The following is an 8,279-nucleotide window of genomic DNA, read 5'->3' on the forward strand; positions in this document are numbered from 1 at the left end:
TTTTGGGATATGATAAAAATATTGATCCTTCCACACGCTTTCATAGATATTCTTCCTATATCCTTTGGATGTGGTTAAATTATTTTCATGCCTGGTTGACTAGGGTCAGGCAAAGCAAGGAATAATGGCTGGATTGTTCTCTGTAAGTAAATGATACTAAGCGTTTATGCTTAGCATCATCATCATGATTGCTAAGATTTATATAGTGCCTAGTGTGTGCCATGCACTGTGCTAAGCACTTACAATTGTTATCACATTTTATCCTCACAAGCACTCTGGAAGGTGCTATTATTATTCACGTTTTGCCAGATAATGAAACAGAGGCAAGCAGTGGCTGACTTGACTAGATTCACACAGCTAGTAAGTGCCTGAGGTCAGATTTGAACTTAGACCTTTCTGATTCCCCTCTATCCACTGTACCATCTAGCTGCCCATAAGGTAAAGAGAGGTCAACATCAGAATGAAGAGTGGATAAAGTATCTAAGAGACTGTGGTTCCAAATCTGAATGTCAAAGGGAAAGAGTTGATGTGATATCAAGGTAAGCAGAAGTTTGAATTTGGTACATCTGAGCACCCTTGAGATAGTCTGACCGCGAAAGTAGACATATTCCAGTAGAAACAGAAGGGTTCCAAAGGTGCTCTCAGGATTCCACTTCTGCTGACAGTGAGATTAAGACTAATTTCAGCCCAAAGCTCTTAGTGATCTTCATGTTTGAAATATTTCCTAAGCCTTAAAGTTTTTTTTCAACATCTCTAGCTACTGTTACTGTTGCTGCTGTTGTAGCAGTAGCTGCTGATACTTTTATTGCTTAACAATGTGGCCAGATCAGAAGAGGCTCCTTAGGAGGATATCACAGTACAGTTTTCCCTTGCCTTTTGAGTGACTTGCAAAATTTAATTCTTTGGAATGTCTCATATTCTATGCATTGTAGCTGTAAACCTTCACTTCAAGAAAACAATATTCCACATCCATTTTTCCCTACCTCTACAAAGAGGCGAGATATATTCTTAAGTCTTCTTCAGGGGCTAGATTGATCAGTATAATTTTATTTATTAAATTATTTCATTATATTAATTAATATATTATAGAATTCATTGTTTATAATAAATTATAAATGTATTAATTTTAAAATTGTATTTTATTGTATGAGTTTTAAGGACATTGAAGCTGTATTCCTCCCATGATTTTATTAAAATTATACAATTATTTCTTTTCACTTGAGGAGGGGGAAGTAAGAGGGAGAGAATAAATACTTGTTAATTAAAAATATTTTAAAAGATTTATAATGTGACTGAAGAGATAATTGAGTCAACTTTGGTCACAAGCTGTGAAAGATCTTGAACAAACAATGTACAAAACAGAAGTTTGCCACTGTTGTTTGCCAATAGCATGAAAGCCAATCTGTTCAGTCCAAAGGAAAAAAGGATTCTCCATTTCAGGCAACCTTACAAAAATTACTCCTATTCAGTTGTTGTTGTTCAGTGATTTGTCAGTAATGTCTAAATCTTCATGAACCCATTTAGTCTTTTCTTGGCAAATATATTGAAGTAGTTTGCCATTTTCTTCTCCAGGTCATTTTTACAGTTGAGAAAATGAAGCTAGCTGCTAGGGTCACAGAGCTAGTAAGTATCTGAGACTGGATTTGAACTCAGGAAGATAAGTCATTTTCACTCTAGGCCAGGTGCCACCTAGTTGCGCCTTTCTATTCAAAGTTACACAAACTGCACTGAGCCCAGTAACAGTGCAAAGCTCCTTAAGTCAAATCCATAGAAATCTCACCGAGATAGGTCACCTCTTCCCCAATGAAGGGAAAAGAATAATCAAACACAAAAAGGAAAAAAAAATGTTAACACTATGGAGTACTTTTGCATATACACTTAATACTTATGGCAAAAGATTCCCCACTCCTCTCACCCCCACAGGTGAAAAGGAAGAATCAAAGTGACCAGACTGATATAGTGGAAAGATCAATGGATTTGAAATCAGAGAACTGCAATCCAAATCTCACTTCTGCTATTTACCAGTTAGGTGACACTAGGCAGGTCACTCTGCCACAGGGAGTGTCAGTTTCCTCATCTGTAAAATGAGGGGTTTTGACTAAATGATCTCTTCAGTTTCTTTCCAGCTCTAAATCATTGAAACTATTATAACTGCCACATTTAATTTAGGGCAGACTTATTGCTGGTAGTATATACACTCTAAGAGCAGGGAAAGGCCTAGGAAGAAGGATGAAAATTCCCTTTATGCTCTGATTTAGATTTAGCTCCTAATTTCCCTATTTTGCATGTATTTGCATGAATGATAAGGGAAGATTTTAGGGTTGAAAATTGGATGGTCCCTGGACCACAGGAGACATTAGCAAATTGCTGAAAGAAGAATATCTAAATGGATGCTAACTTGGAATACTTTAACTATCAGAATCTAAGTATGGATCTCTAAGGAATTTCTAATTTTAAATTAGTCATAGGCATCATGGTGTAGAGCAGTAGGTTCTCAATTTTTTGTTTCAAGCTCTCTTTACAATGTTAAAAATTATGGATGGCAAAAAATTTTTATGTGGATTGTATCTATGGATATTTATGATAATAGAAAATAAAAGATTTTTAAATATTTATTTATTAAATCAGTAAAAACAGTAATGGTAACATGAAACAAATAATAAATAAGCATATTTTTAACTCCCCTAAAGTAGTGAAAACTAACGGCATTGATTTACATATTTTTACAAATCTCTTTAATGTCTGACTTAATAGCAGACAGTTGGATTCTCATGTTTGTTTCTGCTTTCATCTAGTTCAGATATGTTGTTTGGGTTAAAGTACAGGGAAAATTTGGCCTTAGATAGATATATAGTCAGAAAAAGGAGGAACATTTTAATAGGTAAATTATTGGTGGTGATGATGATGATGATGGTGGTGGTGGTGGCAGTGAAGATGATGATGAAAATAGTTTGGACCTCTTAGGGAGTCTTAGAAGTCCTTGGGGATCACCTTTTTTCTGAGAACAGCTCCTGTGGAGGTGAAAGAGCTCACCTCAAAGATGGAAAGCTATAGTGTCAAGTCTTTATCTGATGCTTTCTGGATGTGTGATACACATTTAATTAATAACCCTTTAGTTCTCTGAGAAATTCTACAGTTCTGACTTAAATTTTGGGCAGAGACTTAATGATAGAAAATAGAGGCTTTTTTTATTATTTTGTTTAGACCAGATTTTAGCGTCAAGGTATTTGTCACCCTCTGGGATGAGGAATCTAATCTTTGGAGAGGAAACACCTACTTTAGGCCAGGCACAAAGGAGGAGGCCGACTTTCACATGGGAGGTAGGAGTGTGAATCTACCCCTGAGATTTTTGTTCTTCCTCTTTATTCTTATAAGTGGATGTTTTAAGGATCATGTTTTCTTCCAAAAGAGCTGAAGGAAAAGGAAGAACCCATTCTCCCTTCCAGAAAAAAAGGAACACACTGCAGCTAAGGATGCTGGATGAATCCAGAAGAAGCAGAGAAGAGTCCCTCAGCTTCATGTTTGGTGAAGATGTCCCTGGAAATGATGAATAGTAGCCAAGAATCCAGGGAAATAGGCACTGGAGACCAGCAACCCCTCACAGTAACTGAAAGTCATGCGTATTCTCTCTGCAGAAAGAAGACATCCAGCAGAGACTATACACCATGCAGAAAATATTTATAAAAATTCCAGTTATGTATAGTAGGTTGACATTACCCATAGTCATTGGGAACCTTGCATCATTGAAGGGGTAGGGGAGGCAGGAAGGGAGGTCTCTCTACATGTATACCTGGGCTCACATGTTTCCTGCATGAGTGCTATACCCATGCATGCCCTGTAGATGTATGTACTTCTAAGTATGTCCACAAGTAACAGATGCTTCCTGTGTATGTGCTTTTTTTCCCATGAATGATCCTGAATCGTTTGCACATTTGCTACTGAAATATGTATTTAGCCTGTGTATTTGGAGGAAAATATGCTCCAGGTTCATGTGGGGAACATTTTTATTACTTTTTTATTATGGTATTCATTAAATGCTTTTTTCCCCTTTGAATTAGTTTTGTCATCTGACAAACAAGTAAAGATAAACACACATTACAGATTCATTTCTAAGTATAGTGAAACACACATAGTACCTTGAATCTAAGAAAGAATCATATCAAATCTCACAGATGAGTTATGTGAATTGAATGATGCTCCCAGTTGCTATATTAGCTGTTCACAGAATCATAGGTTTAGAGCTGGAGATCATCTTCTGGTCGATTCAATCCAATTTTCCTCTTTCTCAAAAATGGAATTTTGCAGACAAAGAAGTTCAAACACAAGAATTTGAATTACTTGCTCTGGTTACACAGTAAGTAAATCTCTAACGTAGGATTGATTGAAAGTAGGTATTCCTGACCCCAAGTCCTGAGCCCCATCCCCATGAGATTGTATGTACAAATTGTCTTTTAGAATACATTGATCAGAGATTCTCTATCAAAGAGTAGTGAAGTATGCAGGTTAGCAATATAAAATTGGGAGAAAAATAGCGACAGCTAAATTTAACACTTATTATATATGTTACTCCAAGTAGTAATATAAGCTAAAAATCCAAATGAATTCTTACGAGTTCAGATAGACCCTTAAATAATAGCTTAATAATTATTTGAGGAAATAAACACCTGGTAGAGATAAAACCTTGATATTATGAAGGTGAAGTCAAAGAGGGCAACAGTGTCCTTCCAAAAACTAACTATCCCTTCATCTTACTTCAAGGGATAAATAATTCTTTGGGATCAAACCATAAATCTGACTGGGCTTTTCTTAAGTTCATGTACCCTGAGGGTTTTCCCCTTGCAGATTCATTTTTTTTTGACTAGGTAAAAGAGGCCATTCTTTGACTCATTTCTTACCTTGCATTAATCGCTGAATGGGCATTGCTTCAGTAAAACTGAGGCCTGGGAAAGACCTTACTCAAAAAGGCCAAGATGTCCCACTGCATCCAGTGCCATCTCTAGTCATCCTGATTTATATCTAAGCACTGGACCCAGCCCTCCCTCAAATCCAATTCATTTACAAATCATGGCATCACCTTCCTGATGCCATGGTCTTCCTCTAGAACAAAAGACAAACAACAATACTAAACAACTTAAGTATTTTAACTGCCTAAATTCCCATTTTTCAAGAATCATTACTCAGGACTGATTAAAGGTGATTAGATAGTAGAATATTAGTTAGGCATCGAAGTCACCAGGGTCACCGCATCCTGGGACAGCAACAATCATCTTGACTTTTGCCCTGCCACTGGACTTTGATGGCTTTGAAAGAGAGAGTGAGGCTTCACTTAAATTCAGTTCACATGCAAGTCAAGACATTAGCCAAATAAAAGATGAACAGCAAACAAGCCTAAACTTATTATCTGCAGGGAAAGTAAAGGCTTGTTGATTGATTAATGTCTATTATTCAGCTGTAGGCAATAGTCAATAAGAAAAAAAGGCTGGTGATTAGATATGGTGAACTGGTAGGACAGAAAGGAAAATGACTACATTAGTTTGGTTGTCTTAATCTTTTTTAAAATCTATTTTCCAGCCAAAAGATGTTGGCTTCTGAATTACCAACAAATTACTTAATCCATGATTTTTCCTCCAATTTTCAAGATAGTTTGAGACCAACACAATGACTGAATGGGACTTGATGATTGCAACCAAAACAATGTTGTCAGTTGATGTGAATTTATTGTCAGAGAACCTTGATCGATTCCTTTTCTATACCATACTTTAAAAAAAAATCTAGGTACAACTACATACATATACACACACACACATATATGTGTGTATACATGTATATACATGCACGAACACATATATATATATGTATATATGTATATGTATGTGCATATATGTGTATACACACACACACATACATATATATGTAGGTGTTTGTGTATATTTACTAGGTGCATGACCCTGGGCAAATCACTTAACCTCAGTTGCCTCAAAAAAAAAAAGTTAGGCTATAGGTTTTCATATTAAGTGAAAAACATTAATTTCAAGTCATGTCATACAATCTAAATACTGAAAAATGTATGTTCTGTCTCCTTTACAAGGCTTTCTAGCATGGATATATGAATTTCTCATGTAATGAAAGAGGAATATTTAACATAATGAATGATTAAAGGTCAAGATTTTAGCATGTGATTTTTCCATAATGAGCCAAATTGTTCATTAATTTATTAAACAATATTCTAGTGATCTGAAAGATTTAATCTAACTTCCAAAGAGCTATTTAACTCAGAGATTAATTTATTCATTAAGAAAATCTGGTTCATATGGTGCAATACAAACCTCATCCAAGTATTAGTCTTTTTGAAAATAATTGTACCTTTTCTTTATACTTTAATATTTGGAACTATGTATTTTTCTAATGTTTTAATATGAGGATTCCTATGGTTTGTATTTTTTAAATTAGAATTTAGTTTGAATACATATTTAATTAAAATGCTAAACAAAGAGTAATCTGTCTCCATGTGGTAAACCTGTATTCAAATATTTTAATCAATTTTTATATGTTTATATTAATCCTTTTAAAATTAATGTGTGTTAAGAGTAGGTGTGTTTGCAACTTAGGGAATTGGATATTTAGTGAAAAAGTATTTGTAGCTAGATTTCTAAAGCATAATGGAATATAATAGAGCATATAATATATAATAGAACAACATATCCTTAAAGTCTGTCTTTTGTAAAAAGAAAGCAGGGGCAGCTAGGTGGCACAGTGCATAGACCATAAGCGCTGGAGTCGGGAAGAACTGAATTCAAATCCTGTCTCAGATGAGGCATTTGACACTTACTAGCTGTTTGATCTTAGACAAGTCACTTAACCCCAATTGCCTCCCTAACAACAACAACAAAACAAAAGCAAAAAAAAAAAATCCTTATGCTCTCTACATATGATATTTAGTACAAGTGTATGTAGTGTGTCTACTGTTATCAGAATCTGAGAATCATCAGACAGTGAAACCAGAAAGATCATAGAAACCCTCTACTTCAACTGTGTCATTTAACAAATAATAAAAAAAAAAGTGTCCCAGAGCACTCAAATAACTAGCCCATGTTCATGTCATCATAGATTTTATGCTAGAAAAAAGGATCTGATAGACCATCTGGTACAATCCTTTGACATTCCAGGAAAGGAGCTAAGATATTAAATTGCTTACCCAAGAACACACAGGTGGTAAGTAGCAGAATCAGGAATTCAAATTCCGATCCTTTGATGCCAGCATAGTCATGCTTTCTTTTTCAAATGTACTATCTCACACAGTAAATAAGTAGATTAGTTAATATTTGCACACAGTTCCCCTGAATCTAGATTCAGTGTTCTATCTCCTGTACCCCAGAGTTGTCCCTGCTGTCAATGAATATTTATGAAGTATCACATATGAGGCCTGATTGATCAGGATTGGGCTGATCCACCTGAAAAAGTATTTCTCCTCTACATGTGCTTTCCCAATAGACATCCAAAACATATGTTTTGCAACATAAAATAATATCTTGCATTTACATAGAACTTTGGGGTTTGTAATTCCCAATCTACTTTGCCACTCCTTTGGGGAATGCACTCAAAATAGAACTTTATCTATTTTACATGTAAAGAAATGGATGCTTGGAAATATTAATTTGTCCATTTCCATATAGCTTGTAAGTGCCTCAGGAAGAATTCCACCCTAGGTCTCCTGACTCCAAATCTTTTATGTATCATACAAAACTATTTTTTAAACTGCTACCTCATGTACATTATGCTCATGCTTGTTTTGACCATTTGATGATATAAAATTAACTTTAGATGGGCAGCAGTATTTAAGTATAGCCTTCCTGGTGAATGAATTTGCATTATTGTTTGTGGTAGATAACAACTGTTACATTTATACAGTTGCATGCCTTTAGGTACTCGAAAACATCTAGCTAATTACCTGATATTGCCATTTTTCAACTGGCACTTTTATACACTGCAGATATATCCTTAAAATACAGACTTCTATAAAAAATGAAGTAAAAAGGAGTAAAGTCAAAGAAAAATCCAGTTTTTCATTTAAAATGTAATAGATGTATTCCCTACCTGCTTCTTCTTTTCTTAGTGCTAAATTATCTCTCAATTTTGGTAACATCTTTTGAAGATAAGACATAAGAAGTTGTATGATTGAGGCTTATTTTAAAAGCTGTAACTTCTATGGATAAACCTGTGTTTTGACACCAACATCTTTATGGTAGTGTGCTTCCTCCCTGAAGTGGTCCTCAAACTTA

The sequence above is a fragment of the Phascolarctos cinereus genome, unplaced genomic scaffold, assembly GCF_003287225.1.
Source record: "Phascolarctos cinereus isolate Bilbo 61053 unplaced genomic scaffold, phaCin_HiC Scaffold_1;HRSCAF=81, whole genome shotgun sequence".
Classification (NCBI taxonomy): Eukaryota; Metazoa; Chordata; class Mammalia; order Diprotodontia; family Phascolarctidae; genus Phascolarctos; species Phascolarctos cinereus.